This window comes from Oryctolagus cuniculus, chromosome 19 (genome assembly GCF_964237555.1).
Source record: "Oryctolagus cuniculus chromosome 19, mOryCun1.1, whole genome shotgun sequence".
Classification (NCBI taxonomy): Eukaryota; Metazoa; Chordata; class Mammalia; order Lagomorpha; family Leporidae; genus Oryctolagus; species Oryctolagus cuniculus.
This window is the reverse complement of record NC_091450.1, coordinates 65,003,975-65,027,501: the sequence shown is the minus strand read 5'-3', so window position 1 is coordinate 65,027,501 and position 23,527 is coordinate 65,003,975. Positions and strand designations below refer to the sequence as shown.

Sequence of the window (23,527 nt, the reverse complement as noted above, 5' to 3'; positions counted from 1 at the left end):
CCAAATTGTAGCGTCTCTGGCGAGTACTCACATAAACTCTGAGTTCTCTCACCCACCATCTCTTTTTTCACAATCTCAGTTCATTAGCTCCGTGCATTCACTAGTTCCTAACCTTCTGTTATTTCACCCCCCCAGAGTCAGGTTTTTCTGGTTGGCTGATGGCGGGCACTGCTTTAAGTATGTCCAAAATGACGCCTGCTCTTTGTCTTGCTTGCTTTTTAGAGGTGAGCGGAGAGAGAGAGACCTGTGTCCATACTGGTGCCCCCTTTTTTTTCCTCTCTCCTCTAGTTAGCCTGATGAACTTTCCCCCACAAGACTTCAAGCCCTTAATGAGAAACCACTACAGATTTTTTGGTTTGTTTGGGGGATTTATTTGTTTATTTGAAAGTCAGAGTATCAGAGAGGGAGGGAGAGACAGAGATGTTTCATCCACTGGCTATAAGAAGCCAGGAGCCGGGGGCCCCACGTTGTCTCCCCACAAGGGTGACAGAGGCCCAAACAATAGACCCACCCTCAACAGCCATTCCTCAGGCCTCTAAAAGGGTGCTGGATCAGAAGTGGAGCAGCCAGGGCAGGCACTGTTCCCCACAATGGATTCCAGCGCTGCTGGTGGCCCTACCCACTACACCACAACACTGGTATCTGGCCTCACTGTTTTTGACCATACTTGTAAGAACAGTCTTCTGAGAAGTGCACGGCTGCCCCATCTCAGTTGATTTTTTATAAATGATGAGAGATATGGATCTAATTCCATTCTTCTACACGAATACATCGAGCTTTGCCAGCACCGTTTGTTGAAGAGATTATCCTTACACCGATGAAAGGTCTGAACCCTTTTGTCAAAAATCAGGTGGCCATAAGTATTTAGATTAACTTAGGGATTCTCTGTTTCGCTCCATTGGTATGTATCAGTTTTTTTATTGCCAGGCACATGGTGTTTTAATTAGTACACTTTTTTAGTATGCTGTGAAGTCAGGTATTGTGATGTCTCCAGCTTGATTTTTATTTCATCAGGATCACCTTAGCGGTTCTGGATCTTCTGTGGTTCTGTATGAATTGGAGGGTTGTTTTTTCTAATTCTGTAAAGAATGTCATTGGTATTCTGTAGATTTCTTTCCATGAAATAGATATTTTAATGATACACATTCTGCCAATCCACAAGTAAGGAATATCTTTCCTTTTTTTGTGTGTCCTTGATTATTCTTTGGTCAGTGTTTGATAATTTTTATTGTAGAGCTCTTTCACTTATTTGATTAAATTTATTCCTAAATATACTGATTTTTGTTCCCTCTTAACATTGCATTTGCTGTGTCCCATACATTTTGTTATGTTGTACTGTTATCTTCAATCATTTCCAGAAATTTCTTGATTTCCATTTTGATTTCTCCTACGACCCACCATTCATTCAGGAGCATGTTCCTCGGTCTCCATGTGTTTGCGTATGTTCTGGAGTTTCTTGAGTTGTTGATTTCCCGTTTCCTTGCATTTTGGTCATAGAAGATGGGTGAAATGATTTCAGTTATTGAGTTTACTAGGCTTGCTTCTGGCCTATCATATGTTGTGTCCTAGTGAATGTTCCAGGGACTGATGAGAAGAATGTGTATTCTGCTAGTGTGAGATGAAAAGTTCTGAGTTAGGACTTCAAACAGGGCAGCCTGTTCCCCAGGACACAGTGATGAGCGACTGCGTCATCTATAATTGTGACATAATGAAAGGGCTAGGAAACGACCAAGAGAAGACAGTTCAGGTGTTCTTGTAAGATACCGTTTTTTAGTTAAGAGATCCAAATTCCATGCATTTCATAAATGCAATTTAGATACACGGTGATAGTCCCAACCCTCCCTCCCTGTCTGTGGCACAACACATTGCACACTTGGTTGTCTGACTCCAGGCAGCAGCCCCATAACTGACCAGGCCAGGATGCTGGGTGGGTATCTGTCGTTCAGTAGCCGTGACCGTGGGCAGTTTGGCAGAGCTGTGCACCATGTGGGAGTGGCTGGGTGTTAGCCCGAGAGCTCCACACTGCCCTGAGCTTCTGGTGGGCTGGATTGGGAGCAACGATGCCCTTGGAGTGCTCCTGATCATGGTGAGCACAGGAAAGGCATGTCAGGCTGGGGCTCAGGCTGCAGCCCGTGGTTCTTCAAGGTAGTGTGGCCTCTTCCGCTGACACTTTGTATTCTTGGAGGAAGGGGCAGGTGTTAGTTGGATGGTGCTTGCTTAGTAGGCCTCGGGGAGAAGTAGGCGATGTCTGTGGGAGTGATGTCGAGGTTGAGGCCAGCTGGCAGTGGCATTGGCGGTAGTGTTACGGTAGGCTTGGAGAGTGCATGAGGGATTTGCTGCGTTTAAGCTTACGGACAGAGAGATGCCCAGGGCCTGCCTCAAAGGATTTGGGAACCGGGGCTTCCCAGTGGCATTCTCCCCCAAAATCTGCAGGTTCAGAGGCAGTGGGGGTGGGCGGTGGCTCAGCCATGAGGAAACCGAGAAGCAGATGCCTGCCTCCCCTCCTGCCTCCCAGAGGACACGGATGTGAAATTAACCCAGAGTAGACTAGTGTTCTCTAGTAATTTGATGATACTGAGTTTTAGATTTCGTTCCTTGAAGTGTTTTTAGTTGCTTTTTTTTTTTTGACAGGCAGAGTGGACAATGAGAGAGAGAGATAGAAAGGTCTTCCTTTTCCGTTGGTTCACCCTCCAATGGCCACTGCAGTCGGCGCATTGTGGCCAGCGCACCATACTGATCTGTAACCAGGAGCCAGGAGCCAGGTGGTTCTCCTGGTCTCCCATGTGAGTGCAGGGCCCAAGGATCCGGGCCATCCTCCACTGCACTCCTGGGCCACAGCAAAGAGCTGGCCTGGAAGAGGGGCAACCAGGACAGAATCCGGTGCCCCGACCGGGATTAGAAACCGGTGTGGTGCGCCGCAGGTAGACGATTAGCCTATTGAGCCACAGCGCCAGCCATTTAGTTGCTTTTTGTATAGGTGTAAGGTATGGGTCTTCTTTCAGAGTTCTGCATATCTGTGCAGTTTTCTCAGGACCATTTTTTGAAGAAACTGTCCCTTGTACCTGGGATTGATCTTCGGCTCCTTCTTGACAGATAGATTAGTTGTAGATATGTGTGTGTTATTTCAGATGTTTCTTTTCTGTTCCTTTGTTCTGTATGTCAGTTTTTTTACTATACCAAGCTGTTTTGATTGTAACTGTCCTGTTCTGTGTCTTGCAATCTGTTATTGCGATGCTTAGAGTTTTGTCAATGTTGTGTAAGGTTGCTTTCTCTATTCAGATGTTCTGCGTTTTCATATGAATTTTAGCATTGTTTTCTCTCCATCTGGGCAAAATGCTATTAGACCTTTGCTTAGGATCCCATTTTGTCTGTAAATTGCTTATGGTAGAATGGATATTTGCATTATGTTAATTTTGCCAGTGAATCAGTATGAAAGATTTTTCCATTTTTGTGTGTCTTCTTCCATTTCTTTAATGTTTTGTAACTTTTTTGGCTGGTGCCGTGGCTCACTAGGCTAATCCTCCGCCTAGCGGCACCAGCACACCGGGTTCTAGTCCCGGTCGGGGTGCCGGATTCTGTCCCGGTTACCCCTCTTCCAGGCCAGCTCTCTGCTGTGGCCACGGAGTGCAGTGGAGGATGGCCCAAGTGCTTAGGCCCTGCACCCCATGGGAGACCAGGAAAAAGCACCTGGCTCCTGGCTCCTGCCATCGGATCAACGCGGTGCGCCAGCCGCAGCATGCCAGCTGTGGCGGCCATTGGAGGGTGAACCAACAGCAAAGGAAGACCTTTCTCTCTGTCTCTCTCTCTCTCACTGTCCACTCTGCCTGTCAAAAAAAAAACTTTTTTGCAGACATTTTCATGGATATGAAACTGGACACCGAGTTGACGCTGAATTTCAGCTGCTGGGTAATCTTCCATTTCTGGAACCTCCTTGGCTTCCTGGTAAAACCCAGCTGTGCCTTCACCCTGGACAGGAGCAGCTGGTGAGTACATGTGGCTGTGTCCTGTTGATGGCAGCCCTTGGGCCCAAAGGGGAGCGGAGGGAATGGAAGGGAACCCTGTTCCTGCAGTTGGGCTGGCCAGGTTGAGAACAAGGTGGACTTCCAACCTTTGGGATGGAGGGTCAAGTCGGGGAGCCCTATATACATGTGGAGACAGAATGTGGGGGCCTAGCATTCCTAGAATTGAGTGGGGGCCACAGAGACAGAGGTGAATAAGATGTTGGTGAATGGGTTCCCTGGTTCTTTGTAGTTTATTAAGGGCCATAGAACATGCTAAGAAGGGAAGACTGGTTGTCCAGCCAGTGGGAGGGAGACCTGGAAGGAGAACTGCATGTGTTGACTCAGAGTACAAAACATAAGATGTATGGTTTTGGGAGACATGGTAGTAGTTGTTTGGGTTTTAGAGTTTCAAGCTAAGGACGATGGGATTGTAAGTACTTCATGCAGCGGCAGTAGAGGGTTAGATTCAATGGAAGAACCTAGGGCATGCAAGGTTTTGGGAGCTGAAAACAGGTTATTTCTGTATGTCACTATCCTATGATAGGGAATATGGAAGGATTGTATGGAGAAAGGCAGGCGACTTTTAGGAGAATTGTAATAGGGAGGAGCCGGTAGGTCTACATGTAAGTACTAGTGGAGGCCGGCGCCGAGGCTCACTATGCTAATCCTCTGCATTGCGACTCCAGCACACCGGGTTCTAGTCCTGATTGGGGTGCCAGGTTCTGTCCTGGTTGCCCCTCTTCCAGGCCAGCTCTCTGCTGGGGCCTGGGAGTGCAGTGGAGGATGGCCCAAGTGCTTGGGCCCTGCACCTGTATGGGAGACCAGGAGTAGCACCTGGCTCCTGCCTCGGATGAGCGCAGTGCGCCGGCCACAGCACGCCAGCCACGGTGGCCATTGGAGGGTTAACCAACGGCAAAAGGAAGACATTTCTCTCTGTCTCTCTCTCTCACTGTCCACTCTGCCTGTCAAAAAAAAGAAAAGGAAAAAAAGAACTAGTGGAGCATCAGAGTGTTAGACCCGGGACAGGGCCTGGGGAGCAACCTTAGGAAAAGTGAGGGAAAGGGTATCAGGAGGCAGGCCGAAGGAACTTGCAGGAGGGACCTGGGAATGTGTGCTGATTTAATCATGAAGTTCGACCAAAGTCTACAGAGTACCAAGAGTTGGAGAGGATCTTATCTGAAATAAAATAAGGGTTAATAGGGGGCTTGGGTACATGGAGAACCTGATTTCGCCTGGGAATGAAGTTTGTGGCTTGTAGTCAGCTTATAGAAGTCAGAATTATAGCAGAGGACTTTTTCTTGGTAAATGTGTTTTTTTTTTCTTTTTTTTTGCTTTCAAAGGAGTGTCTGTGATGTACCCACATTTGTTCTAGTTATTTAAGGTATTGCAGAGAGCGTCATGAGGGTTTTTGAAAAAGTTTGTGGAAAGAGGGATTTGTAAGGTTGTTTCACTGTGTGAGAGTGCGCACGCGTGTGTGTGTGTGTGTGTGTATGTATAGTATTATGCTTACGCATTCATCTGATGAAAATTTCTTGTTTTCGCTGCCGTGAAGCACACTGCAATAAATATTGTGGTGTACGTATCTCTCTGATACAATATGTTCATGTGTTTTGGGTTATAGCCAATTGATGGGTTGCTCCATCATATGGCAAGTCTATTTCTGGTTTCTTAAAAATCTCCATACCATTTTCCACAGCAGCTGCACCAATTTACATTTCCACCACCAGTGTGTAAGTGTTCTTCTTGTCCCACATCTTCCTCATCATTGTGACTCTCTGATCTTTGGGTTTTAGCCAGTATGTACGTGTGAGCTGATATCCCATTGTGGTTTGGATTTGCATTTCCCTCATAGATTATGATGTTGAGCATTTCTTCCTGTATTTGTTGGCCATCTGTATATCTATGGGGAACTGTCTGTTGAGTTCCTTTGGCCATTTCATATCTGGATTGGTTGTGTTTTTCTTGCTGCTATTTTTTTCTAAGTTGCAGATGTATTCTTTTTTTTATGCTTTTTTTTTTTAACTTTTATTTAATGAATATAAATTTCCAAAGTACGACTTATGGATTACAATGGCTTCCCCCCCATAACGTCCCTCCCACCCACTACCCTCCCCTTTCCCACTCCCTCTCCCCTTCCATTCACATCAAGATTCATTTTCGATTATCTTAATATACAGAAGATCAGCTTAGTATACGTTAAGTATGGATTTCAACAGTTTGCTCCCACACAGAAACATAAAGTGAAAAATGATAGTTTTTTTTTAAAATGATGATGAAATCAGAGCAGACCTATTGTCATGTTTAATCCCAGTGAGAGTCAAGTTGGGAATTGATAATTTTTTTTTTTTTTTTTACAGAGGATCAGTTTAGTATGCATTAAGTAAGGATTTCAACAGTTTGCTTCTTACTTCATGAAACACTCAACAGAATCCAATCTTCCTCACACAAATGGCTCCAACCGCACAGTGGGCTCCAGTTCAGAGGGCTGCATTTAATTTACAGATCAGTGAATGTCTCTTTAAATAATCCCACACGCAATTTTTAATTCATAATTTTTGCCCTAGTTAAATATGCTTTTTACTGTGACAACTATTTTGTGACTGTGTGACTGCAGCTTACATGACTTCCAGAAAACAGAGTTCACGTTTGTCTCCTTTTGGACCATACAAATTTTCAAGAAAAGCTGCTAGATAACAAAATCTGATTCCATTGTACATCAGGTGCATTTCCTTCCTCACTGGATTGTATCTGAAATGGTAGCACGATGCAAAAAATCTACCATGTCCATGTTTAATTCATTAGCTGACCTTTTAAAACGTAGATTTTGTCATTAAACTAAAAGTGATCCAAACCTTTAAAATACACACAGCAATATTAGACCTATAATAACTCCACACAGAGATCCCTCTTTTAAAAGCATGATTTTGGACTTAAATAAATTGATTTCTCTCTCTCTCTTTCCTTCCAAGTTCCATTCTACTTTTTGCACACCTCTTAGAAGTCAGAGATGTAGTGAATTAACTCCTTACAGTTAAAGGGACTGAGAGACTCTAGGAGAAAGGAGCAATTTTTCCAAATAACTTTTATTGATTGTAGATCTAAGTCATTAAACAGACTTTGCTGAGGCAGGAAGTGTCAAAAATTGTTCCTATCACCTCAGCAACCTCCACCCACTTGTTTGCCCACCCCCAACACACACTCAGTCTCTGGGGTCATTTTACAACTTTCCTATTCCCTATTATGCATAGACTAATTGTTTTTTTTTAATCTTTTATTTAATGAATATAAATTTCCAAAGTACGACTCATGTGTTACAATGGCTTCCCCCCCCATACCGTCCCTCCCACCCACAACCCTCCCCTTTCCCACTCCCTCTCCCCTTCCATTCACATCAAGATTCATTTTCGATTATCTTAATATACAGAAGATCAGCTTAGTATACCTTAAGTAAGGATTTCAACAGTTTGCTCCCACACAGAAACATAAAGTGAAAAATAATAGATGATTTTTTTTAAATGATGATGAAATCAGATCAGACCTATTGTCATGTTTAATCCCAGTGAGAGTCAAGTTGGGAATTGATAATTTCTTTCTTTTTTTTTTTTTTTTTTTTACAGAAGATAAGTTTAGTGTACATTAAGTAAAGATTTCAATCGTTTGCACCCCCATAGAAACACAAAGTGAAATATACTGTTTGAGTACTCGTTATAGCATTAAGCCTCAGTGTACAGCACGTTAAGGACAGAGATCCCACATGAGGAGTAAGTGCACAGTGACTCCTGTTGTTGACTTTACCAATTGACACTCCTGTTTATGGCATCAGTAATCTCCCTATGCACCCGTTATGAGTTTCCAAGGCTATGGAAGCCCCTTGAGTTCTCCGACTCTTATCTTGTTTAGACACGGTCATAGTCAAAGTGGAGGTTCTCTCCTCCCTTCAGAGAAAGGCACCTCCCTCTTTGAAGACGTGTTCTTTCCACTGGGATCTCACTCACAGAGATCTTTTTGCCAGAGTGTCTTGGCTTTCCATGCCTGAAATACTCTCATGGGCTTTTCAGCCAGATCCGAGTGCCTTTAGGGCTGATTCTGAGGCCAGAGTGCTATTTAGGACATCCGCCATTCTATGAGTCTGCTGAGTATCTCACTTCCCATGTTGGATCACTCTCCCCTTTATTTATTCTATCGGTTGGTGTTAGCAGATACTAGACTTGTTTATGTGCTCCCTTTGACTCTTAGTCCTTTCATTATGATCAATTGTGAACTGAAATTGATCACTTGCAGTAGTGAGATGGCATTGGCACATGCCACCTTGATGGGATTGAATTGGAATCCCCTGGTATGTTTCCAACTCTACCAGTTGGGGCAAGTCAGCCCGAGCATGCCCCAAATTATACATCTCTTCCCTCTCTTATTCCCACTCTTATGTTTAACAGGGATCACATTTCAGTTAATTTTCAACACTTAAGAATAACTGTGTGATAATTACAGAATTAAACCAGTCATATTAAGTAGAGCAGACAAAAAAAAAACTACTAAGAGGGATAATGTATTAAGTTGTCCATTTCTCAGTCATGGCATTGCTTGTGTATACAAAGGCTGTTGATTTTTGTGCATTGATTTTATATCCTGCCACTTTGCCAAACTCCTCTATGAGTTCCAATAGTCTCTTAGTAGAGTTCTTTGGATCCTCTAAGTACAGAATCATATCGTCTGCAAAGAGGGATAGTTTGACTTCTTCCTTCTTGATTTGTATTCCTTTGATTTCTTTTTCTTGTCTGATGGCTCTGGCTAAAACTTCCAGAACTATGTTAAATAGCAGTGGTGAGAGTGGGCATCCCTGCCTGGTGCCAGATTTCAGTGGAAATGCTTCCAACTTTTCCCCATTCAATAGGATGCTGGCTGTGGGTTTTTTATAAATTGCTTTGATTATATTGAGGAATGTTCCTTCTATACCCAATTTGCTTAGAGTTTTCATCATGAAAGGGTGTTGAATTTTATCAAATGCTTTCTCTGCATCAATTGAGATAATCATATGGTTTTTCTTCTGCAGTCTGTTAATGTGGTGAATCACATTGATTGATTTGCGAATGTTGAACCATCCCTGCATACCAGGGATAAATCCCACTTGGTCTGGGTGGATGATTTTCCTGATGTGTTGTTGTTTTCTATTGGCCAGAATTTTATTGAGGATTTTTGCGTCTATGTTCATCAGGGATATTGGTCTGTAATTTTCTTTCAGTGCTGCATCTTTCTCTGGCTTAGGGATTAAGGTGATGCTGGCTTCATAGAAAGAATTTGGGAGGATTCCCTCTTTTTCGATTGTTCTGAATAGTTTGAGAAGAAATGGGATTAGTTCTTCTTTAAATGTCTGGTAGAATTCAGCAGTGAATCCATCTGGTCCTGGGCTTTTCTTTGTTGGGAGGGCCTTTATTACTGTTTCAATTTCTGTTTCAGTTATGGGTCTATTTAGGTTTTCGATGTCTTCATGGTTCAATTTTGGTAGATTGCATGTGTCCAGGAATCTATCCATTTCTGATAGGTTTTCCTGTTTGCTGGCATACAGGTCCTTGTAGTAATTTCTGATGATTCTTTTTATTTCTGTGGTGTCTGTTGTTACGTTTCCTTTTTCATCTCTGATTTTATTGATTTGGGTCTTTTCTCTTCTTTTTTTAGTTAGTTGGGCCAATGGGGTGTCAATTTTGTTTATTTTTTCAAAAAACCAGCTTCTCGCTTGGCTGATTTTTTGTAATGTTTTTTTGGATTCAATCCTGTTAATTTCTTCTCTGGTTTTAATTATTTCTCTTCTCCTACTAGATTTGGGTTTGGTTTGCTGCAGTTTTTCTAGGTCCTTGAGGTGCGCTGAAAGCTCATTTATTTGGTACCTTTCCAATTTCTTGGTATAGGCACCTATTGCTATAAATTTGCCTCTCAATACTGCTTTTGCTGTATCCCATAAGTTTTGATATGTTGTGTTGTTGTCTTCATTTACTTCCAGAAAGTTTTTGATTTCTCTTTTGATTTCTTGAATGACCCAGTGTTCATTCAGGAGCATGTTGTTCAGTCTCCATGTGTTTGCATACTTTCTGGGGTTTCCTGAGTTGCTAATTTCCAGCTTCATCCCGCTGTGGTCTGAGAAGCTGCATGGTATGATTCTAATTCTTTTAAATTTGCTGAGACTTGCTTTATGGCCTAGTATGTGGTCAATCCTAGAGAAGGTTCCATGCGCTGCTGAGAAGAATGTGAAGTCTGTAGATGTAGGGTTGAAAGTTCTGTAGATATCTGTTAGATCCATTTGGGCAATAGTGTCAATTAAATCTGCTGTTTCCTTGTTGATCTTCTGTCCGGATGATCTGTCTATTTCTGAGAGTGGAGTATTGAAGTCCCCCAGTACTATTGTATTGGAATCTAAATCTCCCTTTAAGTCCCTTAACATATCTTTTAAATAGACCGGTGCCCTGTAATTAGGTGCATATACATTTATAATAGTTACATCTTCCTGTTGAATTGAACCCTTAATCATTATATAGTGTCCCTCTTTGTCTCTCTTAACAGTTTTTGTATTAAAGTTTATTTTGTCTGATATTAATATGGCTACACCTGCTTTTTTTGGTTTCTGTTGGCATGGAATATCTTTTTCCAACCTTTCACTTTCAGTCTGCATGCCTCTTTGTTAGAGAGATGTGTTTCTTGTAGGCAACAAATAGTTGGGTTGTGTTCTGTGAGCCAGTCAGCTAAACGGTGTCTTTTAACTGAAGAATTCAGACCATTAATGTTCAATGTGACTATTGATACGTAGTGACTTTGCCCTGCCATTTTCCCGGAAATATTTTCTAGTATATGCTTTGAGCTTCCCATGCTCTTTTACTGGTAGGTGTTCTTTCTTTCCCTTCTTTCATATTGATGGCCGTGTTTCTGTGTTTCTGAGTGTAGCACATCTTTAAGTATATTTTGTAGGGCCGGACGAGTGGCCACAAAGTCGTTCAATTTCTGTTTGCTATGAAAGGTCTTTATTTCACCTTCATTCACAAATGAGAGCTTGGCAGGATATAATATTCTGGGCTGGCAATTTTTCTCTCTTAGCACCTGTGCTATGTCTCGCCATTCCCTCCTAGCTTGTAGGGTTTCTGATGAGAAGTCAGCTGTGAGTCTGATTGGAGATCCTCTGAGAGTAATCTGACGTTTCTCTCTTGCACATTTTAGGATCTTTTCTTTATGTTTCACTGTGGTAAGTTTAATTACCACGTGTCGTGGTGAGGATCTCTTTTGGTCATGTTTATTGGGGGTTCTATGAGCTTCCTGTACTAGGATATCTCTGTCCTTCTCCAAACCTGGAAAGTTCTCTGCTAGTATCTCACTAAAAAGGCCTTCCAATCCTTTCTCTCTCTCCATGCCTTCAGGAACTCCTAGAACTCGAATGTTGGTTTTTTTAATAGTATCCTGTAGATTCCCAACAATATTTTTCAGGTTTCTAATTTCCTCTTCTTTTCTTTGGTTTGACTGTATGTTTTCCTGTGCTCTATCTTCTAAGTCCGATATTCTCTCTTCTGCTTCACCCATTCTGTTTTTAAGGCTTTCTAATGTGTTTGTCATTTGATCTATTGAGCTCTTCATTTCATTTTGATTTCTCTTCACTATAACACTTTCCTGTTATACTAGTTTCTGAGTTTCATTTTGACTCTTCCTTAAAATTTCATTTTCACGAGAGAGATTTTCAATCTTGTCCATTAAGGATTTCTGTAGTTCAAGGATTTGCTTTTGAAAACTTCTAAATGTTCTTATCATAAATTTTTTGAAATCCGTATCTTGCATTTCTTCTATCTCATCATCTTCATACTCTTGGCTTGGGGTGTTTTGCTTATTTGGAGGCATCATAGTGTCATCGTTGATCTTGCTCCCTCTATTTCTGTGTTTGTTACTCGGCATAGTTAATTCTTCTTGCGTCACTGTGCGTTTTTTTTTTCTTTTTTTTTTTTTTATACTGTGTCCGTGTTAAGTGGACTGCCTGCTGTTGGAGGAGCCTTGGAGGCTTGAGATGGGTGCGGCCTGAGAGCTCTGCCTGGTTCTTCCAGGTTAAGGGTGTGCAAAGGTGACACCCTCAGGTTATGCGTGGTAAATCTCTCTCTTTTTATTTATTTATTTATTTTATTTATTCAGGGGGTAAGTAACATGGCAGGGCATGGCTGTGCAGAATTGATGGTATTTAGCTTCCAGTCTTTGGCTCCTCTGGACTCCCACTGGGTTGCCTAGGCTACTGAATTGTAGTGACTCAGTTCCTTAGCTCTCCCCCATTGATATGTAAATCCAGAGAGCAGGCCTGCTCTTTGTCTCTTGGGAATTCTTCTAACCTCCCAGTCTTGTAACCTTTGCTAGGTTAGGGGGAAGAGAAACCCTGAAGCTTTTTTTTCCTTCTTTCCGGTAGTGAGTTTGCTGCACTTTCTGGCCCCCCTCTAGATTCTGACCCCCGTTTCCCCACCAATGTCTCGGGTTATTGAGCTCACCTCCCCTTCCAGCGCCGACGTGTGGACTCGGAGCCCTGAGCGTCCCAAGTCTCCCCGCTGTTGTCTGTGTGGCATGCACTCCCCTTGGAGCACTGGGGCTTCTGCGGCTCTGTCCCAGGACTTGGCTTCCGCGCGGTGGGCGACCTTGTTCTCCCAGTAGGTCCTCCGATTCAGGATTCCCGTGCAATTTTTTCCTGGTTCTTTTTTCTGCGGCTACCGTAACTCCCCTTTTATTAAACTAAATTTTCCCGGACTATCGGTGCGCGCCCTCACTATTCCGCCATCTTGGCTCCCTCCTAAGTTGCAGATGTATTCTTGATATTAATCCTTTGTCAGATAGGTAGCTGACAGATATCTTCTGCTCATTCTGTTGTATGTCTCTTCCATCTGTGATGACTTCCTTTGCTGTGCAAAGCTTTTAATTTCATTTAATCCCATTTGTTTAGTTTTGATTTTTCTGCTGGTCTTTGAGGGTCTTTTGCAAGGGCCATTGCCTATTCCAGTGCCTTCGAGCTTTTCTTTGTATTACCTTCAAAAAGCTTCATAGTCTCGGGTTATAGATTTAGGTCTGTGATCCGTTTTGAGTTGATTTTCCTATTTTATGGGAGTTATGAATCTAATTTCGATGTTCTACACAGATACATCCATTTTTGCCAACAGCATTTGTTGAAGAGTTTTTCCTTACTCCAATGGATAAGTCTGAATCCTAAAAATCTGGTGTTGTACATATTTGGATTAATATTGGAGCTCACCTTGTTTTCTTCCATTGGTCTGTGTGTCACTTTTTCTGCAAGTGCTTTGATATTTGGTTTAGTGTAGATTTTTTTTTTTTTTTTTTTTTTTTTTTTGACAGGCAGAGTGGACAGTGAGAGAGAGAGACAGAGAGAGAAAGGTCTTCCTTTTGCCGTTGGTTCACCCTCCAATGGCCGCCGCTGCAGCCGGCGCACCGCGCTGATCCTGGCAGGAGCCAGGAGCCAGGTGCTTTTCCTGGTCTCCCATGGGGTGCAGGGCCCAAGCACCTGGGCCATCCTCCACTGCACTCCCTGGCCATAGCAGAGAGCTGGCCTGGAAGAGGGGCGACCGGGACAGAATCCGGCGCCCCAACCGGGACTAGAACCCGGTGTGCCGGCGCCGCAAGGTGGAGGATTAGCCTATTGAGCCACGGCGCCGGCTAAGTTTAGTGTAGATTTGTAGAATACTTTGAATCAGATGTTGTGAGGCATCTAGGCTAATTTTGTTTTGTCTTTTTTCTCAGGAACACCTTATCTATTCTGGATCTTGTGTGATTTTGTATGAATTTTCGGTTTGTTTTATGTAATTCTGTAAAGAATGTCATCGGCGTTTGGATACAAATTTAATTGAATCTTTAGGTAGTTTTAGGTGGGTTAGAGATTTTAATTATACTGATTCTTCAAATCCACCAAAAGGGATATCTTTCCATTTTTTGTGTCCTTGGTGAGTTCTTTCATCAGTGTATGGCGATTTTCATGATAGAGCTCTTTGGCTTCTTTGGTTACATTTAGTCTTAAACATTTGATTTCTGTTGTTATTATCTTTGGGATTTTTTTGATTGCTGTGTCAGTGAGTTCATCATTAAGGAATAAACACTGCTGCTTACACAGTATGCTTATTTGTAACCTGTGACTTCACTTAATTGTTTCACCAGTTCTAGCAGCGTGTTTGGTGGATTGTTTTCATTTTTTCTCGTACCATAGCATGTCACCTGCAAGCATTTAGAATTTCAATTTCTCTTTTATAATCTAGGTACTATTTCTTTCTTTCTACTCCTTTCTTTCTCTTGTGAAAATTTACAGTACTGCATTCTGTCAGAGTGGTAAAAGGGGACATCCTTGTGTTACATGTTTGACAAAAATGCTTTCACTTTTTGCCCATCCAGCATGCCATTGGCTTCGAATTGTCATACATAGCCTTTATGATTTTGATACCTATTCCTTTTATACCTACTTTGTGGCGGTTTTTTTTTTCTTAATAATGAATGGGATTGAATCTTTTCAGGTTATTTTTCTGTATCTAATGAGATGATAATGTGTTTTTTTTTAAAAAAAGCTTTATTGCATTTTTGCAAGAATTACAGAGAGAGAAACATTGTGAGAACAGGTGAGCAAGAGAGAGAGGGAGAGAGAGAGAGGTGTTATAGGCTGCAGCAGTATGGTAGGCTTGGAGAGTGCAGGAGGGATTTGCTGCATTTAAGCTTATGGGACAGAGATGCCCAGGGCATCTACCCAGCAGCATTCTCCCCCCAAATCTGCAGGTTTGGAGGCACGGGGGGGCAGCAGATCTATTGTGAGGAAGCCAAGAAGTGGATGTCTGTCTACTCTGCTCCCTCCCACAGAGCACGGATGTGAAACTCACCCAGAGTGGACGCTGAAGCTCAGCTGCCGGGTGTTCTTCCAGTTCTGGAGACTGCACAGCTTCCTGCTCAATGTCAGCTGGACCTTCTTCCGGGAGAGAAGCAACTGGTGAGCATATGTGGCCCCCTTAGTTGTGTCCATGTCCTGAGTGCACAAGGGGAAGGGAAGGGATAGCCCGTTCCCAGGGGTTGGGCAGCCCAGGCTGACACGATGTAGACTTCCACCCTGTGGCAGGGAGGGTCATGTGGGGTAGCCCCACAGGCAGGGGGAGAAATGCAGGGGCCTGGTGGGCTTCAGCAGAGTGTGGGAGCATGGAAACAGGAGTGGGTAGTATGTTGGAGAATGAGTTCCCCAGGGCTCTGCAGAGCACTAGGGGCCAAAAAACATGGTAATAGGGGAATACTTGGGTATGCAGGAAATGGGAGGGAGACCTGGAGGACAAGTGTGTGCTGTTGAGTCAGAGTACAAAACCCAAGAAGTCTGGTTTGGAGAGATGTGTTAATAAAAGTTTGGGTTTTAGATTTCGGGGCTAAGAATGATGGGATTGGAAGTAAATTGTGTGGTGTGATTGGATTGTTAGATGCCATGGAAGAACCTGGGGCATGCAATGTGTTGGGAGCTGAAATCAGGTAATTTCTGTATATCGCCATCCTGGATATAGACAGGGAAATGGAAGGATTGTATGGAGGAGGTCAGGTGACTTTCAGTAGAGTTGTAATAGGGAGGAGCTGGTAGGTCTACTAGTAGAACTGGTGGAGTCTCCAAGTGTTAGATCTGGGACAGACCTTAGGAAAAGTGAGGGTAAGAAAATGGTGAGGGGTATAGTGTGGTCTCTCTTAGGGACTGTGGTATGAGTGCATGGTTAATTAGGAAACTTCAACAAAAGTCTCCGGAATACCAGGGATGGAGAGAGGCTTATGTGAGAGAAAACTGGATTGGTGTGTGCTTAGGAAGACAAGAACCTGATCTAGCCTGGATTGAAATTTGTGGCTTGAGGTCAGCTTATAGAATCTGAATTTGGGCAGAGGACTCTCTCTTGGTAAAGGTGTATTTCTTTGTCTTTCAAAGATGTTTCTGTTATGTGCCAGCATTTGTTCTAGTTATTTAATGTAATGCAGGGGCCAACATGAGGTACTTTGAAAAGTTTGTGGAAAGAAGTGGTTGTGAGTTTGCTTTCAAGACATTTTGATGAACTGCACACAGCTTTGTCGTGGTGCATGTTTTCCATATCCTTCTAGGCAGCTCTGTGTGAAAGCTTCTGCTTTCATGGAGTTTTTGTTCCGATTGCTGTTTGGGGGCTGGGGATGACTTAGTCCTGCAGCACTTTACCAGGTAGGAGTTCTTGAAATATCTTCCCCTTATGTTGCAATGTATACTTTCTAGTACTTGCTATTCCTCATTTGATTTTTTCCATCTCTGATATTTCCTTTATTTTATGATCTGTCAAACCATGTCTTTTTGTTTTACACTGTCACATTGTTTAGGAATGCAAAGTCTTCCTTATGTTTTACTTTATAGGATGTGTCATTCTTTACAATGCAGTGTTATTTTTGAGTCACACTTATTCTGAATTATATAGCCTTTATACTCTTACTTTTTAGGTTATTTCTACAGAAAGATATGCAAGCTTACATTTTTATGAAAGTCAGGATTTTCCATGTACAGAATTTTATGAATGTGCAAATTTTATGTATTTAATTTTCCTGAAATGTGAGTGCTTACCTGTTTTATATAAATTTCTATTAAAGATTGATGTTGTCTCCAGTGGATGTATTTGGTTTTTTATTTTTTTATTTTTGACAGGCAGAGTGGACAGTGAGAGAGAGAGACAGAGAGAAAGGTCTTTCTTTTGCTGTTGGTTCACCCTCCAATGGCCGCTGCGGCTGGCGTGCTGTTGCCGGCGCGTCATGCTGCTCTGAAGGCAGGAGCCGGGTGCTTCTCCTGGTCTCCCATGAGGTGCCGGGCCCAAGGACTTGGGCTATCCTCCACTCACTCCTGGGCCATAGCAGAGAACTGGCCTGGAACAGGGGCAACTGGGACAGAATCTGGTGACCCAACCGGTACAAGAACCCGGTGTGCCGGCACCTCAAGGGTGGAGGATTAGCCAATTGAATCACGGCGCCGACTTGTATTTGTTTTTTCTGTTTTTGTTTTTGTTTTTTTTTTTATTTTTTTATTTTTTTATTTTTTGACAGGCAGAGTGGACAGTGAGAGAGAGAGACAAAGAGAAAGGTCTTCCTTTGCCGTTGGTTCACCCTCCAATGGCCGGCGCGGCCGGCGCGCTGCGGCCGGCGCACTGCGCTGATCCGATGGCAGGAGCCAGGAGCCAGGTGCTTTTCCTGGTCTCCCATGGGGTGCAGGGCCCAAGCACCTGGGCCATCCTCCACTGCACTCCCTGGCCACAGCAGAGAGCTGGCCTGGAAGAGGGGTAACCGGGACAGAATCCAGCACCCCAACCGGGACTTGAACCTGGTGTGCCGGCGCCGCTAGGCAGAGGATTAGCCTAGTGAGCCGCGGCGCCGGCCTGTATTTGTTTTTTAGGCTAAAATAATTCTTGGGTATATTTTATAGAATAATTCTAAGAATAAACGACATTCCTTTTTTTTTTTTTTTTGACAGAGTGGACAGTGAGAGAGAGAGAGAGAGAGACAGAGAGAAAGGTCTTCCTTTGCCTGGTTCACCCTACAGAGGCCGCCGCAGCCAGTGCACTGCGGCTGGCACATTGCGCTGATCCGAAGGTAGGAGCCAGGTGCTTCTCCTGGTCTCCCGTGGTTTGCAAGGTCCAAGCACTTGGGCCATCCACCACTGCACTCCTGGGCCATAGCAGAGAGCTGGCCTGGAAGAGGGGCAACTGGGACAGAATCCAGCACCCCGACCAGGACTAGAACCCAGTGTGCGGGTGCCCCTAGGCGGAGGATTAGCCTGTTGAACCACGACGCCGGCTGACATTCCCTTTTCTGCTCTGCTTTCAAAACTGTCTTTCCCAGTGTACCTCTTCCTTTCTTTCTCCCTTTGTTCCTCCCTTCCTTACTTCCTTCCTTTCATCCATTTTTGGATGGTTTTTATATTTGCATTTTAGTAAAAGGCTAAGTGCTTTACCAAATAAGAAGTTCAGTAACCAAAAAGTAGGGTTGAGGCAATATTTGGCATCCCATACAGGTGCTGGTTCAAATCTCATTTACTCCACTTCTTTTTTTTCAATATCTATTTATTCATTTCAAAGACAGTGTTATAAAGAGGCAGAGGTAGAGAGAGTGAGTAAGAGGTCTTCCATCCACTGGGTCACTCCCTGGAAGGCCACAGCTACTGGAGGTGCACTGATCCAAAGTCAGGGGCCAGGAGCTTGCTCAGGGTCTTCCTACACAGTTGTAGGGGCCCAAGGACTTGGGCCATCTTCTACTGTTTTCCCAGGCTATAGCAGAGAGATGGATCAGAAGTTGAAAAGCTTGGACTTGAACTGGCACCCATATGGGATGCCGGCACTGCAGGAGGTGGCCTTACTCATTATGCCACAGCACGGGTCTCTACTCCATTTCTGATCCAGCTCCATGCTAAAGCACCAAAGCATCAGAGGACAGCCCAAGTGCTTGTGACTTAGGAGCCATGTGGGACACCTGGAAAAAGCTCCTGGCTCCTGTCATCATCTTGGTGCAGTCCTGGCTGTTTTGGCCCTTTGAGAAGTGAACCAGCAGATGGAAGATCTCTCCCTCTTTCTCTCTCTCTGTATGTAACAGTGTCTTTGTAATAAACAAAGTAAATCTCATAAAATTAAGGGAAGAACAGAAACCCTAGTTTATAGGGAATATAAGCAACAAGTATAATCAGTGGAATGAAAAAATGACCATTTTTCCCATACACCCTAAATTTAAAGTAATCACAGATCATTACAACTATACTAATGCTACATTCTTTTTTCTTTTCAAAATTTTTTTTAAGATTTACTTTTACTTACTTAAAAGACAGAATTACTGAAAGAGGTGTAGAGGTAGAGAGAGTGGTCTTCCCTTTGCTGGTTCATTCCCCAAATGGCCACAATGGCTATAAATGAGCCGGTCCAAAGTTATGAACCAGGAGCTTCTTGCGGGTCTCCCACGTGGGTTCAGGGCCCTAGGACTTGGGCCATCTTCTACTGCTTTCCCAGGCCATAACAGAGAGCTAGATCAGAAGAGGAGCATTGGGATCTAGAACCTGTGCCCATGTGGGATGCTCACCTTTCAAGCCTGGGATTTAACACACTGCCACACAGCCCCTACCCCTTCAATTGTTTTTAAAATGAATGAAAAGAGAACATATTTCATGAATTGTGTAGGTACAGTTCTAAGAATAAACCCAGAATTTCCTCTCTTCCCCTTTCCCCTCCTTCCTTTGCTCTTTTCATCTATTTTTCATGATATGATTATAATCCATGTAATATTCAGGGTAACAATAATATTCATAGGAAAAAGGTACAAAGAATAAAGTTCTACTGGAGCAGTATGATCTTTTATTTTAGGAAATTAATTTTTTTTAAAAAAAACATTAGTTTTCTTGAGATGTATTGTTACAGAGAGAGGGAGGCGTAGAGTTAGAGGTCTTCCATAAATATGGGCTCATTCCACAGATGGCCACAATGTCTGGAGGTGGCCCAGTGCAAAGCCAGGAACCAAGAGTTTCTTCCATCTTTCCCACTATGTTGCAGGGGCCCAAGCCTTTGGGCCATCTTCCATTGCTTTCTCAGGCCATCAGCAAGGAAGAGGATTGGAAGTGGAGCAGCTGGACTTAAACTGGTGCCCATATGGGATGCCGGCACTACAATGGATGCTTAACCTACTATGCCATAATTCCAGATCCAGTATTCTGTTCTTAACCATTGTTTTGTCCAGTTTTCAAACAAAGTTTTATAGGAGTATATTTGCGACAGTAGTGATACACATTCACATTTATATTTCTTTTTTTGTGTTTTGATTTTTTTTTTCAAAAAGTTAACTTTTACATGTAAGGTAATACATGTGGGTATTTTTCTTTTTCTGGCTGATTTCTCTAAGATGAAGTCCTCCAGTAACTCCATTTTGATGCACTTGATAAAATTTCATTATTTTTAAATCCTGAAATACATTTCATTGTATATCTATACCATGTTTTCCTTATGCATTCATCTGATGATAGAAATCTTTGTTTAATCTGAGCCGGCGCCGTGGCTCAATAGGCTAATCCTCCACCTTGCGGCGCCGGCACACCGGGTTCTAGTCCCGGTTGGGGCGCCGGATTCTGTCCCGGTTGCCCCTCTTCCAGGCCAGCTCTCTGCTATGGCCAGGGAGTGCAGTGGAGGATGGCCCAGGTGCTTGGGCCCTGCACCCCATGGGAGACCAGGAAAAGCACCTGGCTCCTGGCTCCTGCCAGGATCAGCGCGGTGCGCCGGCTGCAGCGGCGGCCATTGGAGGGTGAACCAACAGCAAAAGGAAGACCTTTCTCTCTCTGTCTCTCTCTCTCACTGTCCACTCTGCCTGTCAAGAAAAAAAAAAAAAAAAAAAGAAATCTTTGTTTAATCTTTATAAATAAATCCATGTTTATTCCTTGTGATTGCTGTGAACCACATTGCAATCCACATGGTGGTGGAGGTATCTCTTTGATAGAATAATGTTCATTTCTTTTGGGTGTAGACCCAGTGGTGGGATTGCTGAAGCATATGGCTGGTTTGTTTCTGTTTTTTTTAAAGAACTGTTTATTAGAGAGGCAGAGTTACAGACAGAGGGAAAGACAGATAGAAAGGTCCTTCATCAGCTGGTTCACACTTGAAATGGCTGTAGTGGCCCAAGCTGTGCCAGGCCAAACTTGGGAGCCAGGAGTCCCTACTCATGTACCCACGGTTCTGCATGGGCATGCAGATGTCCAAGCTCTTGGACCATCCTCCACTCCTTTATGCAGGCCATCAGCAGGGAGCTGAATTGGAAGTGGGGCAGTTGAGACTTGAACTGATGAATATATGGGGTACTTGTGCTGCAGGTGAAGGTTTAGGCTGCTATCCACAGTGCCAGCCCCTCCTTTCCTTTTCTGTAGTGTCTTCTTCCAGTGTAAATTGAAATAGTAAAGCTTTATATTTATACGTGCCATCAACACTTAGGCAAAGCAAAGTATGGGCTGGGGATAAAGTCAACATTTTTTGAAAATTTGAAATTTTTGAAAATTTTTATTCATTTATTTGAGAGGATGGGAATTAGAGAAAGAATCTCATCCACTGATTGAATTCTGAGATACCTGAAATAGCCAAGGCTGCACTGGTGCCAGGAGCTGTTTTTCTCTCCTGGTCTCCCAAGCACTTGGGCCATCCTCCACTGCCCTCTCGGGCCACAGTAGAGAGCTGGACTGGAAGAGGAGCAACCGGGACTAGTACCCGGCACCCCAACTGGGACTAGAACCCAGGGTGCCGGCGCTGCAGGCAGAGGATTAGCCAAGTGAGCCACAGTGCCAGACTACTTCTTTGTAATCTTATGATCAATTTTTTGAATTCCATTTCTTTCAATTCTTCTATCTCATCATCTTCACAATCTAGCATTGAAGTGTCATGTTCTTTGTTTTAAGCTTTGATTATTATTTATTTGAAAGTCAGCACTACTGAGAGAGAAGGAGAGGCAGAGAGAGAGAGAGGTCTTCTGTCAGCTGCTCATTACCATGTTGTCTGCAATGGCCGGAGCTATGCCAATCTGCAGCCAGGAGCCAGGAGCTTCTTCTGGGGATCTCCCATGTGGCTGCAGGGGCCCAAGGACTTTGACCATATTGCACTGCTTTTCCAGGCCAGAGCAGAGAGCTGGATTGGAAGCAGCACAGTCAGAACTCGAACCAGTATCCATATGGGATGTTGGCACTGCAAATGCAGCTTTACCCACTGTATCACAGTGCTGGCCCCAAAGTATCACATTCTTTTGGTGACATTATGTTGTCTTCCTATTCTTGTTTCTAGAATTGGTGCATTTATTGTTTGGCATTTGTGGAGATACTTGTTGGTTTCCACTTTCTCTTTTTTTGGGGGGTGTGTGGCAACTTTTATCTTTGGACTATGACTGTGAAGATAGTGGAAAGTCTACTTTTCAGTGAAAATCTAGAGGCTTATAGTGGGTTTGGCCAAAGAGCTCTGTTCAGTTCTCCAGGGATAAGGGCATGCGCAAGTTTGTGTTACATTTATTCGCTCTGTCCCAAGGGTCACACAAAGGATCTGTGCATTCCTCAGTGTAAGATCAGTTTCCCTAACAGTATCTCTAACAGGTAACCAGGAAACCCTGAGCATATGGAGTCTCCCATTGTAACTGCTGAAAGTCCTAGCCACACTGTGAGTCCTCCCACACACCCTCAGTTTTTTCCCTGTCCAAGTACAGAAGCCTCACACAGTCACAAGCTGTCGGCCCCCTGTTAGTTCTCCCCAGCAGAATCAAGAGTCTCCACTTGGCTGATTGATGGGTAGAGACACGAGCTGGCTCACCTGTGATGTATATCCAAAATCACACACCTCTACTGACATGTTACAGGATGCTGTTGTAAAGTTATTGGGGAGAGAGAAACGTGTCCATCCCATTCTTTTTCTTTTTTTCCTGTAGTTTGTCTAGTACAGTATCTCCCATGGGGCTCCAAGCCTGGTTCCCTCTAGACTCTTCCTGCAGCTTTTTCAGCAGTGGCTGGTCTGCTGTGGTCTGGTCTCACTTCACTTTCCAGTGCTGGTCCATAGGCTCTTGGCTGGGTAGGCTGGAGTCCTGAGCCATGGGCGTCCATGCCTGCCACGTAGGTCCACCCTGTCTCTCTAATTTTGGTAGACTTTCCTCTGCCGTTTTCTCCCTAACTCTTCCCTGATACTACCCTCTCCACATTTTTTAAACTATAATCTCCTGGGCTACAGCAGTAAGCTCCTCCCTGCTCTGCCATATTGGGACTGCCTACGGGTTCTAATAGTCTCTGAATGGAGTCTTTGGATCCTCTATATACATAATCATGGCATCTGCAAATAGGGATAGTTTGACTTCCTTCTTCCTGATTTCTACCCCTTTGATTTCTTGTATTGCATAATGACGCTTGCTCAGACATACAGGACTGTATTGAATAGCAGTGATGTGAGAGGGAAGCAACCGTTTTCTGGTTCCAGATCTTAGTGGGAATGGTTACGACTTTTCCCATTCAGTAAGATGCTGGCCATTGGTTTGTTATAAATTGTCTTGCTTGTGTTGAGGAAAGCTCGTTCTATACCTGATTTGCTTCAGGTTTTCATCATGAAAGGGTGTTGTATTTTATCAAATGCTTTCCATGCTAATGATGAGATAATCATATGTTTTTTGTTCTTCAGTTTGTTAATGTGGTGTATCACATTGATTTGGGAATGTTGATAATCGCTGTACCAGGGATAATACCCCCTTTGTCCAGATGAATGATCATTTCTTATATGTTGTTGTATTCAATTGGCTAGTATTTTGATGATGATTTTTTTTGTGTGCTTATCAGGGACATTTGTGTGTAATTTCTCTGTTGTATCCTTTTCTGATTTAGGAATTAAGGTGATGCTGTCTTCATGGAAGGAGTTTGGAAGGCTTCCCTCTCTTTCAGTTGTTTTGAATAGCTTGAGAAGAATTGGTTTTAGTTCTTCTTTGAATGTCTAATAGAATTCAGCAGTGGAACTGTCCAATCCTAGGTTTTTCTT

General features: G+C 43.4%; 1 protein-coding gene across 1 annotated transcript in view; it reads left to right on the top strand.

Moving 5' to 3' along the window:
- The window catches only part of LOC127489780 (uncharacterized), a 278,910-nt gene that overhangs the window by 199,571 nt on the left and 55,812 nt on the right, over positions 1–23,527 (top strand). Inside the window, exon 20 of the mRNA XM_070064726.1 lies at positions 14,853–14,979. The gene's annotated coding sequence lies outside the window, so the exon portion shown is untranslated. The remainder of the gene's footprint in view (positions 1–14,852; positions 14,980–23,527) is intronic.